Source organism: Achroia grisella, unplaced genomic scaffold (genome assembly GCF_030625045.1).
Source record: "Achroia grisella isolate CSIRO2021 unplaced genomic scaffold, CSIRO_AGI_Agris_v1 utg308, whole genome shotgun sequence".
Lineage (NCBI taxonomy): Eukaryota > Metazoa > Arthropoda > Insecta > Lepidoptera > Pyralidae > Achroia > Achroia grisella.
The window spans coordinates 1,819,873-1,839,004 of record NW_026712791.1 but is presented as its reverse complement, the minus strand read 5'-3'; the positions used below and the strand labels follow the sequence as shown (position 1 = coordinate 1,839,004).

General features: G+C 32.6%; 1 protein-coding gene and 1 long non-coding RNA gene across 7 annotated transcripts in view; both read left to right on the top strand.

Moving 5' to 3' along the window:
* The window catches only part of LOC131843472 (very low-density lipoprotein receptor), a 188,509-nt gene that overhangs the window by 37,215 nt on the left and 132,162 nt on the right, over nucleotides 1-19,132 (top strand). The gene's annotated exons all lie outside the window — the stretch shown is intronic.
* LOC131843489 (uncharacterized) lies at nucleotides 865-2,744 on the top strand. The gene is made up of 3 exons (XR_009357555.1): nucleotides 865-981; nucleotides 1,616-1,809; nucleotides 2,606-2,744. It is a non-coding gene; the product is annotated as an uncharacterized LOC131843489 (long non-coding RNA).

Sequence of the window (19,132 nt, the reverse complement as noted above, 5' to 3'; positions counted from 1 at the left end):
ATTAACCTAGCCTATTACTATTACACGTTGGCCATGCGGCATGGTGGTGCTTTGGCGTTATTCAGTGTTATTTGTAATTTATTGTATCTATTAGGCAAGTTTTACAACAGTATGCACTGCAATTCAAATGAATTCCGGTAACCTGGGGTATTCCTAGCAACCAATAATATACAGTAAATATTTATAGGTAATAGATTGTGTTGATCTGATATCAAACGATTGTGATCGGAAAATACGACTTTAAAAAAAAAGTTTTATCAACCTTTTTACATATGTTTCCCTGTGCTTTCCCTTGGGACAAAGAGGAAGTTTTATAAAGGTTTCCACGTATTCTATTGCAAAGAGCTTGGTGAGAGAGTTTCTCAACGAATATATTTAAATAATGTGGAGTATCGCTTTTATATACTGTTTAAAGGAAGGTATTGAAAGGCGTTTTAGGAAAAACTACGATACTATGCTCTAGAATATGTGTACTTGATTACAATAATAAATACTGCACAGTCACGTAATATAAACACTACATAGCTAAAACATTAAAATAGTGTTTGTCAGATTTTAAATCAATACCTGTTGTGAAGTCAAAGCGCCTACTTATTTTATTTACGCAAATACTACACTTTTGCGATTTGTGCTCATACAATTTTGTAGTTTTTATTAAGTTAAAAATCTAGAAGTCGTACAAGTTACTCTGCGTCTTTAATTTCATTATTCCCGAAAATCCGCTGTGATTACTCCAGAACATGGTCCTATATCGAAGCCGGATGTGAATTAAATGCGGATCAGTTATTATTTTGTGGAATTAAATCGAAATACAAGAAATAAAAGAGAAATTAATTGGATTCAAGTTGACCGGCAGAACTACCTACCATTGGATGTGAATCGAGTGTAATTTATAGTGGTGTTAAGTATAAATTACTATATAATAAACTTATCCCAACACTCTACAGGTAATATTATAAGTAAATCAAAAACTTTATTAAGGTTAGTAAACGATAATTACGTTATTTATCTGTATCACTTTATTTTAACTTCATTGGTTTCCTACCTACTGCATTGTGAATAATATTAGTACTTTTTCATAATTTGCTAAAATTAACTACAAATCTACTTAATTAAGTATAGTAAGCACTAATGCTACATTGTTTGAGTTAATTATCAAAATATATGCCTTATAATTGCAAATTTCAATAGTTATTCACGTCAGTTGTATGTAAGTAAAGTAGGTATAACTAATTCTTTTGTGTTAAATGTTACTTTGGTGTTTGGTGTTTAATTTTATTGTCAGGTTCTATATTATTTTACAATTTAGGTACTTAAGGAATCTGTACATTTATGTTAAACAAATAATTTGCCGTATGTACGACAGCAAGTTAAGAAACAATCTAGTATTTTCTCTATTAATGTCAATTTGAATCGGTACTTATGCTTGTGCATATGTAATATATGTAATGTCACAACATTTACAGTACATTTACTAGATTTATATAATATACATATAAATATATTTCTTTATCGAATTAACATATTGTTAGCTTAATATTTTATATTCATACCTATTGATCGTAGATCTTTATTTCATTAATTAGAATTAATTTTTTAATTGTATAAATTCCAGGTCGACAACACTCGAATCCCATAATGACCGAAGAAAAGGAGTTAATAAAAAAGCGAGGCAGTTTTAAAGGCCGTTTAACTGCATTTATTAATTATTTGCATACACTAACTGATGAACCGTTAAGTCTCTCGGATGCCAGAGAATTACAATTACGTATGGGTAAAATTGAGTCGTTGTATGAACAGTATGATCAGGTACAGTTGCGCCTTGAATGTATAGTTGATAATAGTGAAGAGCAATTTAAAGAGCGCTCCGACTTTGAATCACAATATTTCAAGGCAATCGCGAAAGCCCAAGGTTTACAAAATGTTAATGTTGAGACTATGAGCAATATGGGTAGTGATGGAGGTACTCGAGCGAGCAATAATCATAAGCTGGTGCGTCTTCCGACCATCCAGCTACCGCGATTCAGTGGTTCATACGATGATTATTTGGAATTTAGAGACACCTTTACTAGCCTTATACACAACAATGATGAAATAGACGAAGTGAATAAATTTCACTATTTGCGTGCATCGTTAGAGGGTTCTGCTGCCGTGGTAATTCAATCAGTTGAGTTTTCATCTAGTAATTATGCTGTTGCGTGGAAACTTTTGTGCGATAGATTTGATAACAAACGTCTGTTGATACAAAATCATGTGTCTTCTTTGTTCAATGTGGAAGCAATAACAAAGGAGTCATCAGCAAATTTAAAGCGGTTAATTGATCAGGTAAATAAAAACTTGCGGGCACTTGAATCATTAGGTGAACCTGTCAAACATTGGGATACCCTTTTAATCCATATTATTACCCATAAATTAGATAGTAAAACTTATAGAGAGTGGGAGGAATTTAAGGGGCATTCACATAAAGATACTTCAATTACCTTTGACACCTTTCTAGAATTTATCCGAAATCGTGCAGATTTGATTGAAACATTAGAGCTTTCACGTGTCAATCAGGGCAATTTAAATCATAAATCGACTATGAAATTAAAATCTATGGTTTCAGTTCATGGCAGTCATCCACATCAGAATTCCAATACAGCAGAATCACATAATCGAATCTGCCCTAAGTGTAAGGGTGACCATAGTCTAACCGGTTGCCCCCAGTTTCTTGCGTTGAGCGTTGAAGCGCGCCTAAAGGTACTACCCAGTTTTAAGGTATGTTTCAATTGCTTTCGTGTAGGTCATTTTGCTAATCTATGCAAAAGGCCAGGTTGCAAAATATGCAAGCGTCGACACAACACTCTGATTCATGCAGCCAATGATCATCATATTCGTAATGAAAATAGAGTCGTATCCGAAACTACACATTTAGCGTCGTCTTCAACGACTGCTGCTTCTGACAATGTAACTTTAGCAGCAAATATGTCTAGTTATAATAAAATTCAATGTGATGTATTATTATCTACTGCGTTGGTAAAATTATATGACAAGAATAATCACGAACATATAGTACGTGCAATATTAGACAGTGGTAGTACATCAAGTCTAATGACTGAGAGATTGTGTCGACAATTAAATTTGGAAACCTGTCAGGTAGATAAGTCAATCATGGGTGTAAATAACGCAACTTTACGCGTAGGCAAAACTTGTCATGTGCACATGACGTCGTTGAATAACAGTTTCTCTTCTGAGCTTCAATGTTATGTTTTGCCATCAATCACAAGTAATGTACCCGGTCACGAAATTAATATTTCTAATATTGACATCCCTACTGACATTAGTTTGGCGGATCCTACGTTCTTTGTACCAGCAGATGTTGATATCTTGATTGGTGCCGATCTCTTTTGGGATTTGGTAGGGACGCGGAGAATAATATTAGGTAAGAAAAAGCCTGTATTGTGCGAAACCAGATTAGGGTGGATAATTTCAGGTCCTATCTTTAGTCATCATGACACAATTATGCATTTAAATGATATAAAATGTAATTTTAATAAAATTGATTCTAGTGCAAGTCATGATTTGGACGACATTCGAGCTGACTTGACACGATTCTGGCAGCTGGAAGAGATATGCTCCAAATCAAATTATTTTCCGGAAGAAAGAATGTGTGAGGAACATTTTGTTGCGAACACAACGCGCCTCGATGACGGTCGTTTCTGCGTCCGTATACCGCTTAAACATGATTCTTCTGTTTTAGGTAATTCGTTTCATCGAGCGGAACACTGTTTATTTTCTTTAGAGCGTAGGTTGACGAGCAATCTTGAATTGAGAGATATGTATAGCAACTTCATGACAGAGTATAAATCGCTTGGCCATATGTCAGAATATAAACAGCCTGAGGTAGATGAAAAGGAATATTTCATTCCTCATCACGGTGTTATGCGAGATAGTAGCACGAGCACCAAACTCCGTGTTGTATTTAATGCCAGTTCTCCTACGACCTCAGGTGTTTCTTACAATGACATCCAAATGATTGGTCCCACCGTCCAAGATGATTTGATATCCATATTGCTTCGATTTAGGCAGCATAAATATGTTTTGTCTGCAGATGTTGAAAAAATGTACAGACAAATAATTGTCCACCCGTCTGATAGACATCTGCAGCAAATACTGTGGCGTAGTAATGTAGCTGAGCCAATTACAAAATTCATATTGAACACGGTCACATATGGAACATCCAGTGCTCCATTTCTGGCTACACGCTGTCTAAAGCAGTTAGGAATCGACTGCAAGGATGATAAAATTTCCGAGATCATTCAACATGATTTTTACGTTGATGATCTATTAACGGGCGGTAACGATTTGGCTGAAGTTCAAGCTATACGTAAGCAAGTTACTAATGTACTTGCTTCTGCATGTATGCCATTAAGAAAATGGAAATCGAATAATCCTCTTTTGATGATTGATCCTCAGGACGTTCAAGCATCATCATTCGATTTGAATATTGGGAGTGATGAGCCAAATAAGTTATTAGGTCTTAGTTGGCACACAGATTCTGATGAACTCTGTTTCCCAATAAGTTCTCTAGTTCCTAATGGTAATACAAAACGTGATATTCTTTCGATGATTGCTCGAATTTTTGACCCATTGGGACTTTTGGCTCCATGCATAATTAATATGAAAATATTGTTACAGCAGCTTTGGATTAAAAAATTAGCTTGGGACGAACCATTAACTGATGATATTAATCGTCATTGGAATTACATTCGTAAAACTTTGCCTCTTTTGAACGATCTTCGTGTACCGAGGATTGTTATTTGCGACTCCTGTAAGTCGTCAGAGTTGCATGTTTTTTCGGACGCTTCAGAGCGTGCATATGGAGCTTGCATTTATTTGCGTAGCGTCAGTACTTCTGGTGAAGTTATGGTTCGGTTGTTAATGGCTAAGAGCCGAGTAGCTCCTATTAAGCCTACCACAATACCTAGGTTGGAACTGTGCGGTGCGTTGATGGGAGCGCGGCTATATGATAAGGTCATCACGTCGCTTAGATCGGGAATAGATCAAGCTTACTGCTGGACAGATTCCACCATAGTTTTAGGTTGGTTACGTATGCTGCCTTCTAGACTTCAGCCTTTTGTACGTAATCGTGTTGCTGAAGTCTTAGAAAGGACAGAAAATTGTACATGGCGACACGTACCAACTGATGAAAACTCAGCAGATCTAATATCTCGTGGTGTGGATATTAGTAATCTGCAAGGTTTAAACTTATGGTGGTCTGGTCCGCAATTTCTCATGAATGACTTGTCGAAGTGGCCTACGCAACTGAAGTGTGTTGAAGTTCTCCCAGAAATTAAACCAGACATATCTCTAAATGCTATTGTTATTAACAATAACAATTCCTGTGGGCTCATTGAATTTAGTCGCTTTTCTAATTATTTAAGACTATTGCGATCAGTTGCCTATGTTTTAAGATTTATCAAATATTGTAAAAAGGTATTTGTAGTATCAAATTTTTTAGAAGAGGTAGACTTACGCGACGCCTTAGTTTTAATTATTTCAAATAGTCAATATGAATCCTTTCCCGAGTACAAGTTACTGTTAAATAATGATAATTTGCCAAAAAACAGTCAACTATTAAAACTGAACGTCTTTATGGACGAAAATAAATTAATGCGCGTCGGAGGTCGTATTGATAATTCAAATTTTTCACAAGATAAAAAACATCCTATAATTTTACAGTCCAGTCACATTTTTACAAAATTATTATTTATTTATGAGCATAAACGGCTAATGCATGCCGGTCCTCAATTGTTGCTAGCATCTATAAGAGAAAGGTATTGGCCTATAGGCGGGCGAAATTTAGCGAAAACCTGTTATCACAATTGTATCAGATGTACACGCATGAAGGGTAAAATTGTAACCCCCCTGATGGGAAATTTACCACAGCAGCGCCTACTTTCTGGTGGCTATCCCTTTGAAACGGTCGGTGTCGATTATGCCGGACCTATTATGTCCGCTAGTCGACAAGGCCGCGGTTGTAAGCTAGTAAAGGTTTATATTTCAGTTTTTGTTTGCTTCACTACCAAAGCTATTCATTTAGAGTTGGTAGGCGATTTAACTAGTAATAATTATATACTTGCTTTACGTCGATTCATTTCGCGAAGAGGTAAACCTGTCAATATTTATTCCGATAATGGTACCTCATTTGTGGGTGCATACAACGACATTTCAAAATTTCTAAAGACGAATTGTAATTCTTTAGGCGAAAGTGCAGCCTGTGATGGCATTGACTTCCATTTTATTCCGGCGTATGCTCCTCATTACGGAGGTTTATGGGAAGCGGGTGTAAAGTCGACAAAATACCACTTACAGAGAGTGTTGGGTAATTGTACATTAACCTATGAAGAGCTTAACACCACTCTCATACAAATTGAAGCAGTGCTGAACTCTCGACCCCTGACACCACTTTCTTCGGATCCTGCGGACTATAATCCATTAACCCCAGGCCATTTTTTAATTGGGCGGTCTCTGACTTCTTTGCCAGACCGAGATTATCAAAGACATTCCACAAATAAATTAACACGGTTCCAACGCATTGAGCAATTACGACAACATTTTTGGGCTAGATGGAGCAAAGAGTACATTGCAGAATTGCAACAACGTGTTAAGTGGCGTACTTGCAAGGATAATTTAAAATTGAATACGTTGGTAGTAATTAAGGAGGATAATCTTCCGCCATTAAAGTGGAAATTGGGAAGAGTTGTGGGAGTTCATCCTGGTCTTGACGGCATAGTACGGGTTGCTGATATCCGGACATCCACTGGAGTTATTCGGCGAGCCTTTAGCAAAATCTGCCCATTACCAGTATCATCGGAGTCTGATTGAAAGCGTAGCTTTCAATGCCGGGGGGCATGTTGTGAAGTCAAAGCGCCTACTTATTTTATTTACGCAAATACTACACTTTTGCGATTTGTGCTCATACAATTTTGTAGTTTTTATTAAGTTAAAAATCTAGAAGTCGTACAAGTTACTCTGCGTCTTTAATTTCATTATTCCCGAAAATCCGCTGTGATTACTCCAGAACAATACCTACTAATACTAGTTTTTACTCCTGATATACTCAGCGATTTTACAGAACGACATGAGTAAATAGTAGCGTGTGTTCACGTTTGTTGGCATCTCAACTACGTAATACGTGTATAATACTATATAATACTAGCTGTCCCGGCAAACGTTGTTTTGCCATATAAATTCAACCGCTTTTAAAAAATAAGGATTGATGAAGGGTGAAAATTTAGGGTTGTATGTATTTTTCAATCCTAAATAATAATAAAATGAAAATAAAATATTATGTCGAAAAAATAAAAAAATATATCTATGGGTGGATGTCGCTTGCCACTTAGGGGTATGAAAAATAGATAATAGTTTTCAGATCTACTATATATGCATATAAAATTTCATAAAAATCGATCAAGCCGTTTGAGAGGAGTATGGTAACTAACATTGTGATACGAAAATGTTATATGTATATAAGATATAAATTGAGCCAAAACACCAAAATTTAATACACAAATTCATAAATATCATACTTTCACATTTATAATATTATTGATAAATAAAGGATAAGGAAGTATGCCTTAAGAGAACAATTTGTGGCTGGTATTGAATTTGAAGTTAAGTGAAGCTTTGAAGTTTGGTTCATTCAACTCATACCTAAATACTATAGGTTTTCAGAAAAAGGTAACCCGCCTCTGTATGTTTTAAACATGTGTAAATATAAAATTTTATTCACAGGCTTCCCAGGCGGTAAGTGTTTTTTTTTTACATCGTATTTATTAGTATGAATGGTGAGTGTTAGAAATTACGTGACGTCGTAACCTAAGCTCGTAAAGGGACCGAAGTAGGTCCACGTAAAATATCCCTTTGCTTTGACGGCACAAGAAGATTACGTTATCTAACTGAAATGGTTGTGTTCATTCATTTGATTTACTTTATCAAATGATAATAATAGATCGTATTATTATTTACATGTGTATAGAGTGGAATTTGTAGTAAGAAACCCATTGTCTTTCTCAAGTTTCAACCGTCATATTTATGACTTAGATTATGTAAACTTTCTATGTAATTTGGTTTTTTCAACAATACAATATTTAAAATGTTGATTTATATAAAGTTCGGACAAGTTCATATAGCTTAGTGAAAATACGAACTTAGAAACATTTAATAAATATATTCCATTATACTTTGTTCGTATATTTCTCTATGATGAAAAGTTGAAACGCCTTATTCATGAGATGCCTGACAGGTGTTGGTCTGTCTACATTTAATCTTCATAAATACATATACCATAAGTAAATCTGTAACATAAACAAAAATGATGTATATATTTATAACATATATTTCAACTGAATATTTGGTATCATTAATGTTTCTGCAATAAAACAACGTAACAAAGAACGGTATATTGCATGTCCATATAATTACCGACCCTAGTGCTCCCACAGATAAGTTATGAGAGCCAACGAACGGACATTCCATTCCAGCCGAAGACAACCTCTATTCATTCGTTATGCATCGTGTGTGTATACATGTAAACGGGCTTTATTGTTCCCGTGTGGTGGTGACGTCACCGTATGAGGGCCAACGGTGTACAGGCCGACATTGATAAATGTTTCATTTATTCTACAGTGCGCGTTCCCAAATCTGCCAGTTTTATTATTTAATTATTCGTAGCTTTGCGGCTTTGTCCATATTGTACTAGTATTCCTAGGATGTACATGTTTTGTTTACCTTTTTGATATATATAAATATATGTTCGTGAGAATTACGATTGACTCCTTATTTATTTGCTTAAGTATGCGAATTTAATGAAAGTATGTTGTGATGAAGCGTGAGATAACGCTGTTATATTATCTGTCTAAAAGGTACTATCTTTTATTATTTAATGAATAGTTTTGAAATAACGTTAGACATATATAGATAACACTGTATTTTGAGATAGGTTAGGTACCTAAATCTGTGTTTCTATGTACAGTATTTCTAGAATAAATTGGAATTTAATACATTGTTGCTAATTAAGTACATACCGATTTTATAGCTTTGATTCTGGAAAGTTTTCTATTACCTTCATTTACCTACCGTTAAAATTTTGAGGAATCGTAAACATGAACAATGAATGCTCATTTATTTTCATGAGACCACTCAACCTACTTTAATGATTTCTCTTTTGTTAACTAACTTTTCGCGTATTGTTTAAAAGGATAAAATTTATTATCATTGTTCACTCGTGTAACATTTTCTTTGTCCGACAAGAATTTGAAGATCCTATATTATTTACACAAAAGGATGGAATCTTCATGAGGGTAAACTTATAGCTTTTATGTATCGGCTACATGACTTAAAAAGGTTATCTGCTTCAAATAGTGAGTTTTATTTTTAATGTTCTAAAAATAGCAATTGCCTGGTTCTCTACTAGAATACTGGTTTGGTTATAGAATACATAGAGTATTTTAGTTTGAGATCTAGACAGTTGCTATTTTTATTCATGCCCTTAATACAATACTCTACACTATGATGTATTTTTTGATATGTCAAAAGCAGAACATAGATCCTAATCAATTCAGAAATTTCCGTTTTGTTACAGTAGCTCGACTGAGAACAGATTTTTTAAGAAACATGTCCAAGTTTTACGAGCATGTACATTGTTTTAAAACTTATAGACATAGTTCAAAGTACTTAAATGCTTAATGTAGATAGGCCAAATAATAAAAAATAAGGAGGGATAATGGAACACAATAAGGACCTCTATGGTCCACCCACCTTATTATGGATATTTTTAATGTACAAAGAAAGTGTTAAATAATTGCTGAAGATTTTTATTTCGGACTCTTACTATTACTAGTAAAACAGATTGTGTTAGAAAACTGGACACAGAGTAAATTTGCAGAGCTGTGTCCGCGGTTTCATCCGTCTGAAATTTATAGCCTGTATGTTATTCTGGTGTATTATCTATATTAAGTTTCATCAAAATTCGTTGCGTGAAATAGTAACAAACATCTATCCATACTCACAAACTATCGCGTTTATTATATTAATAAGATAAGATATATTATAGTAGTATGGACAGTAATACAACAACAAAAACAAAAATATGTTTTCATGTGATTGCTTTATGATCTATTTTTGTATTAATATGTTTCTTTATTTGTTACAGGTAAATGAAAAGTAATAAATAAGATTTCAGTGAAGCAAGCATATATTTTATATACAGGAAGGTACAGTTTTTTTCTTTTAATTATAATAAAATCTATCTATATATACTTAATGTACCTACTTTAATCTTAACAGATTGAAGTTTATTAGACGACACACGCAAATATGTTTTATTGAAATTATTGATGATGTCTATAAAAAATTGAGAAATTAATTAAGTGCCAAAATATTAATATGCTGAGTGTAAATCTATGCCAGGTGGTAGATGATTACTACCATTTAGCATGTTATTATATTATGCTCACAAGCTTCTAGAATTAATTCTATCTTTGAACTTCAAGTTGTTGTTGCCTCCAAATTACTAGTAAGCGTAATATATAGAAAGTGAATTTATATAATTCCAACTATTTAATCGAAGAGCCCATAAAAATAAATCCTATGATGAATGTCCTGTGATAATTTAAATAAATGTTATTTTTTCTAGAATATAATAATATTATGACTAATTGTCTATAGGTTTATTATTTCAATAAATATAATTATACAATATTATATTTATTAAAATATTAAACCTATAGACTACTATATAAATAAAATACAGATGTCATTTATTTACATATATTAACTATATTTCACAAGATAACTTATTCTGTTAGTTACATTATATCGGTATATAAAAAAAAATATATCCACAGTAATTCCCTATAGATTAGCTGGATATCAAAGTGTAAACAAATAAATTATTGGTTCTCACTATTTTTCTGTAAATGTAATGTGGTTAAGAAACTAATGAATAAAATGAATGTACATATTTAAAAATGTTGAAACAGGAACAATAACTAACATGATACAATACGAACGCTGGCGGGGGACAAATTGAAGAGAATGCTAACGCAACCCCTTTCTCTGCATGTTTACCATTTATTTTTACTGTTAACCTCCTTTATTCACAGCGAAATTGGGGCACCGAATTGAGACTTGCGGTCCACAAAATAACTTTTAGTTCGAACATAATCGTAGGAAATCCGTGCTTCACTCTTGTCCCAACGGATAGAGTTTTTTCCTACAGAATAATTTATTCGCCTTTGTATGGGCGACAGACGGTCTTGGGGGTTCTGTGGTCAAATTAAAGAACTTAGAGTACGGAACGAGCAGTACAACTATATATACTGTAGTATATTTAAATGAACGCTCAATCAATTTAGAAAGAATTGTTCGAAATTTAAATATCTATTAAAAGAATTCAATTTAAATATATGCGAAATTATTTGTCGATTAATATGTTCAAAATTGTTTTGATCGTACCCGACTTAATAAATTAAATCATTAAGCTTTTTTTTATGTCCAGTATTGCAATTTAAAATTATGCGGTTATTTTAACATTCGTGGGTTGTAATTACTGCGACATACATTATAATTTCGTAGGTGTTAATTCAAAAGCACGAACAAATTATTTAAGTGCTGGAATGTTTAATCAAAATAAAAGACCATTCGAGAATCATGGTTCAAATGTTTTATGAAAATTCAATGCTATTATATTATGTTATGATTTGTAGTTCGTTACCGACTGTAGGAAACAATCATTTATGACTGAAACTGCCATCATTCATGTCACGCTCTCTTTGCTATAATGAAAATAAATTCGACGGGAACTATCCGCAAGGATTACCCGACGCCATAAATAGGGATTAATGAGGTTTAATTATATAGCCTTTTTGCCTCTGTTCCGGACCAACGAGTCAGTTCGGGTTTTCAGGACACGTACGTCGAATGCTTGCGCGGTACGCTCGCCACACAACAAATGAAGGCTCCAGCCAACTACTAAACTTCCTCTTGTTTATCAAATACGCTGCCACGAAAACGTAGGTGAAACTTATTGGAGAAATAACGAGTAGAGCGATCGGGGAAAAATCTGATATCTATTCCGATAATGGTATTCCGTATTCATACCTTTATTATGATTTGTGGGATAGTATGATGCTTTTATGTGTGGCCCATATTCCCATGTCTGATAAGGAAAATGTGAAGGTGAAACGTATAAGCATATCAAAATAAATGTAACACTATACTAGCAAGGTGATATGAAATTGATTTACTTATATTTTTATACTTGTTAGTATTTTTTTTTTCAATATATGAGCTAATAACCCTTGCACAATTAACACAGTCCCACAGTAAGTAGATGTTGTGTTATGGGTACTAAACAACTGATATAATTAAGTAATTATATCAGTTGTCTAGTACCATAGTAGTAGTAGTAGTTTACAAAAAAAAATCTAAGTTGATTTTTTTGTAAATACATATATATTATACATATAAAACACTCAGATCGATATAAAACTGATTATTCGTGAATATAAAAATTTATACCGTGCGTGGAATCGAACCTGCGACCATCGGAAGTAAAGCGGTATGCAAAACTACTAGACCACCGAGGCTGTTCATTTCATTTCTCCCTCTTCATTCCTAGCTACTGGCCTGAACACTGAACACAAATTACGGGATAGATAGAAATAGAAAAGCAAAATATACTGCCATATATTTTAGTGGGTAATGGGGTCGGCGCAAAGGGAGTGATCATGATTATATTTTCACATGTTGCTTTTGGGTTCTAAATAATATTATATTTGGGACAGCGTGATATCTATTTGTATTACTTGTTATGTTTTGCGATTGGATTATGTAACTAAAACAAATTCTGTCTATTTGCGATTACTTATATGTACCATGTGATAGTTCTGGTTGCATACCTGTATTACGTTTACAATACATAATAGTATTATTTTTACATAGACTACAATTTCCCTACCACTACTCGTCATAGGTGGTGTGTCGAAAAAACAAGAGGAAATTTCCATCGTAGCACGATAATTATCATGATATCAGGAACTGGTAGTATTCATCATATGAAATCGAAATATGTATATATTTATATATATATTCTATATTAATATATAATACGTATGTGTATATGATTAATATGATTATTGTAGATGGTTAATTGTATTAATGTATAATATCAATAATGTATTTATGTGTATTCTGTTATAATTATAATATAATTCTTCATTTTTATGAATAATATGCATATTGATTGCTAAGTCGTAACAATCTCTGCACATGCCAAAGAGGTTGACTAGAATAGAATAGAAAATCATTTATTCAAATAAACTTTCATTAAAGCACTTCTGAATAGATATTACATTTTTGTAATCTACCGCTCATTCGGAAAGATGTCTCATCACAAGAAGGACGAGCAAGAAACTTGCATGTTGCTCTTTTAAATATTTTTTTGTTACTTTACATTTTTAAGTTGAAGTGTGTGAATACAGACTACAAATTAGCACTAATTCAATTAAATACTCAAATATAGAAAATATTAAATATACAACCAACTTGTTGAGCAACTAAATAAGAGTAAATCAGTCGTAGTGATTAGAGCAGACCAGCCTCATAAGCAGCACTCCTTTACGAGTATGACGGATAAGTCAGCCATCACTCCGCTCGACCATATTTTAGGAAGCCCAATAACCTAACTGGGAGAGAATGCTACCTTTTGTACTATATTTTATTAGTCAATGAAGCAAAAGTGGTAGATAAAAAACAAATTGTTATGACTATTCAAAAGTGCTTAAATTAAGTTTATTTGAATAAATGATTTTCTATTTCTATTCTAAGTAAATAATTGGTTACTATACATATGTAGATAGATGAATTGGTTTATTATACATTTATAGATAGATGAATTGAAAAACATACGAATGCTGAAAAAATATTTCTCTTTGTAAAACTTCAACGCTATTTTTGTATTCGCTGTGCACTAAATTGGAGACTGATGGGACTACAGATGGGGACTATTTGAACAGTTTTCTGAGAGTAGTGTCACACAATTGTTGTAAATTAGGCAACAGCTGGAGCTCCCGCGCTTAGAATAGGGATGAGTGTACTCGATGCTACTCGGTGCTTTTGTTTTTTGTTTGTAGAACTACTGTTTTATTGTAACCTCTGTTAGTACAACTATATGTATGACAAAAAATCGTGTGTATTGTTTTCGATCAATCTGTAATAGATAGTGGTAATCCTGGTGCTTTAATTAATTAGTCTACATCTACAGTTTTGATTTTCAGGCAAGACGATTTAGAGACGAATTTTGTAAATTTATTCTACTCTGCATCTAATTGACAACCCAAATATTTGTTGTCTGGTTCATCTAAATAACAAAATGTATGAGAGGTGATTAATACTTTAAAAGAATTTATTTATATCTATAGGCACTATTGACTTCTTCACTGTGCTTGTTATTTATTATCATGAACATAAATATTTATAAATGGATCCTTAAATTTAGATTTTGAATAATGATACATATGTAAAGTATATAGTCATATTTATGGATTTGTGCCAGGTCTAGTGCTACGTAATACAGCTAAATATTGCTGTAGTACTATATAACTCGTAGTATAGTACGAGGTACTTTTTTTAATTTTTTTTTTATGGATGAAAATGGAATGGGTCACCTGCCTGCGTTAACGGTTTACGCTGGCGGAGTACCAATGGAGGATGATAATATGAGCATGAGGTTAGGTCAGTTAGCCCATCGTGACAAATTCACTAAGAATTTATCACGATGGTTTCCAGGGGGAACTGCATATATGCATGTAACTGGGACATAGTACATTGCTAGCAATGGGGTTATCAATCCACATTACTAACAATTCCTTTCCCCCCAGTAGGAGGTACGAGTGCTAATAAGTTAAATGTGTCATCGTACTAGTGCTAATAAGTTAAATGTGTCAAGATGTAAATATTCTAAAATGAAATTATTAATTTAAATTTCATAGGTAGGATTATAGATTTAGGAAAATAATATAACTACATGAATTGTGTACTTTAAATACTTACAAAAATGTAATTAGTAATTATTTGTTATCCCAATAAATGATGATGTCATCTTTTGGTTACACATTTCAAATTCCACGTAAGTGAACAAGTAAATTGTAAATAAACACTAAGTTATAATGTATTATGAATCATGTGACAAGACATTATTGACAACAATATTACTATTTTTAACTTTTACTGAGATATACTTTGTATACGGTGGTTTGCCTTTGTTTAACCTGTTTCAGTCGTCAAGCAGCTTGATGGTATGACATGTTTTGGTTAAAGGGCTAAGACAGTGAAATCACAGGTTATCGAGGATACCTTAGTCCTTCGGAATTGCAACACATTAGTGGTAACACATACTACTACGGTACTACAATACATAATACGGTAACATTGTATGTGTGCTATTCATGTATATAACCGACACTACACACCAACGGGTGGCCGTCACTTTGATTGCCATTTAAATTACATTAAAAAATGTAAGAAGCAAATAGAAAATAAATGAAGTTCCTATCATATTTTAATTAAAACGTAATGTATGTTTATACTGATAGTTCCCACAATTTTAAACTTGAAAGGCTATTATCCCTTCTGAAGCAAATACTGTTATTAGCCTTTTGTGTAAAATATAGGGGTTGACCGCAAAGTTAAGGAATAGTTAAGCCACCTAGTGTGAATTTCGAACTAGCTACAGAACAATTCTACTAATGCGTTGTGGTTGTACGGTTCACGCAGTGCAGTTTGGCGGCTTACTAACTTTAGTGACCATTCATTGATTAATTATAAGCTGGATCACACCTACACTATACTTGTAGGTAAACATTTTTGTACCATATCACAATTTTTTTATTAATGTAATCTATAATTTTTCTATTTTGTCCGCAATAATACCATGACAAAGTGCCAGAGTGTTTTTATGTCACTCTGCGTATAGTTTACCTATAAACATTTATTATCTAATTATCAAATCAAATAAAATTTATTATTGTGTAATTTATTTGCAGTATTTACTATATCTATACATCGTATCTATTTGCTATTACTTCTGAATATTATATTACAATACTTATTTTCTCTGACTAAAAACTCTGACCGGCAAATATTTATCAACGAAGTCTGAACCATTGGAGGTTGTTATTGTTTATTACTGGAAACCGAATATTTAGAATAGTTATGGGACTTATAATTGTCTTCCTCATTAAGTCTATATATTACGTAATATGTATCGATCATATCTTTTTACCTTATTCTATTTTCTATATAGGTATTGTTTCACTGTCTATACCTTATCCTTTAACCAAAACACAGTTTATGAAGTGAGCTGTATCACGTCTGATATATGTATGTAGGTAGGTAAAACATAGGTTTCTATGCAGATGATTTTGTACCATGTCTACCTCAGTAACATACATATAATGTATATAAATATGATATGTATCATATTTATTTAATCGTATGTCATAGTACTTTCAATAAACTTTAACTTACGTATACCTTATTCGCTATAGGTAATAAGCAACATATACCTTCTTATACCTTCGTTACTCTTTCGATCAGTTTCTCAGAACTGAAAATGATACTTCTAACGATAATGATGGATTTGAAATTGGATATGAAGAATACATCTACGTAAGTATGTGTCATGAATAAAGAGTCTCTTATTAGATACACGTGTAAAATGTAAAAATACGTGGGTATAAACATAAATTATCTATTGAATGTGTAGGAGTAACCATTAGAATGTAGTAGGGTATACATGAGATTTGAAATTGGCTTTCCAAAAAGTAGGGTTACGTGTAATTTAAAATAATACTGTCATTAAAAGTTAATACTACATTTTTTTAAAGCAGCCAAGCCTATTACAGTACTGTTACAAGACAGTTTTATTAAAATATTAGTAAAAATATATTTTTCTTTAAAATCGTTGATCTCTTAATCTGCACTATACTATTCCACATATTTTATCATTCAAGGTAAATGGATATCTGCCACTAGCTGAACATTCTCGTAATATAAAAATATAATCTGTGTAATAAAAATGCTTTTACTAAATAATTCTGTAAAATAATATATATATTGCATTACATATTATTCATGGAATAATAAAATATTATATTTCAGTATTTTCAATCTTATAAGTTAAATAAACAATTTTCCGTTTTATACCTTTTTATTTTATTATAACTTATATTTGAAAACTACTCATGCATTCATGAGATGTATTAACTGTACAGCAACTCGATAATAAAGTTCTCTTTGACTGTCAGCAAAGTAAATGGTAACTAGATGCACAAAGCTGCTTAATTAGCAAATGTAGAAGGTTGTGTTGTACGTAGAGGAAAATTGTTATACGAAGAAGTATGTGTATATATGTATACCTGACCCATGTAGCTTCAAAATAACATTAATTGTCTATTAGCAAATATCTTTGGTTAATAGACAACGATACTACAATTAGTATCGGTGTCTATTGTTTTATTGGTAGTAACGCTTTCTGATTAACAACTAAAGTGTATTATGATTGTTTCATAATTTAATATATAAATTACTATTTTTTTATTCGATGTGGTTTACATCTGCTATATGTTCATGTAATATTTTTGTCATGACCAGAGATGGACTTCTAACAAGAATTTTATCATAATTTACTTATGTAAATGTAGAACATATATCGGTGGTATTTAATTAGACAGTATCTGATTTATGGATACTTTTTACATGTTAAGTTCTCGAAACTTCTTATTTTACATTGTAGATTACTTGTTACTAAGATAACTAATTTGGCAGCATAAACAACTAGATAAGAAGTAGGTACAAATTATAATTGTCGTTTTATCTATACATTTTTTTCTGATGTTTTTAATTATTTGTATAAAATATCGTGTTATCGTACTCTAATGCTGATATTCGAGGAAAATAATTAAAACAAAATTTAGTTTGCGTTACGCAAATTAATGATTTCCCGACATAGAATATGTAAAAATACTCAGTTTCAGTTTCATCCATTTCAGCCGCCAAGCGGTTTGTTTTGTTAGTTGTGTTCCGGTTGAAAGGTGAGATAAGGCAGTGAAATTACAGAATAAGAGGCAATAACGTCTTAGTTTTCTCAAATGTTGCCATTTGAGAACGTGTTACATGAATGATATCATAGGAGTCTCATGATATTTATGGTCATGTCGTAGTCCTATTTTCGTATATATAGACGACGGTTACCTCTTACCATTAGGTTCCACCTTTTGTAAATACGAGTGGTTAGGTATTTCAGTTGTCCTAACAAATTACCTACAATACCTACAAAACTAGTCACTGCCGTAGATAGATAACTATGTACTTGGTCTCACTATTGTGGCTTGCGGGTCAATGGTAGAATGCTTGGAATTTCGAATATTCAGAGCGTGCTATCTTGTGGCCAACTCGAACTGGTACGTCTTAATGGACTCTGTGAAGTTTTGATAGCTAGTGTTTCAGCCTCGTTATCGCCAGGTACTACGAACTTTATCGGTTTATAGTTCTCTATTCGGAACTTGAATTCAAGTTAGATAAATTTTGATAGACCTTCCAGAGTAATAGATATAACTATTAAACAATAGGGTTAATGATACAGAACAAAAGTTATATATTTCATATTATTATACACCATACCTACCATGCAAAAGTGGTTACTTGACCTGTCACAGAAAATAGCGCAGTGAAAATGTTATCATTTTACATAGATCGCTATAAATACTTAAATACACCGAACCGGCAAAATAATCATAAATGACAAAGTAGGTAGGTAGTGTTTTTCTTTGAATGAAATAGATTAATTAAGTTAAGTTATTTTATATTTCGTTATTATTATATTAACACGTAGGGTTAAGTTGAGATCTTCAAGTCTTACTCTTCCCTTAAAAATGTAGCTGTTACAGTTTTCTGTATGTCAGAGGACCGTCCACAAATTATTCCAGCAAGGCAACTTTTTTACTTCATAAATTCTACTGCTTCTCCAACCCTTGACTAACTTGAATCTTTAATATATATTATATTTAAATTTCTGGCTTTTTATATA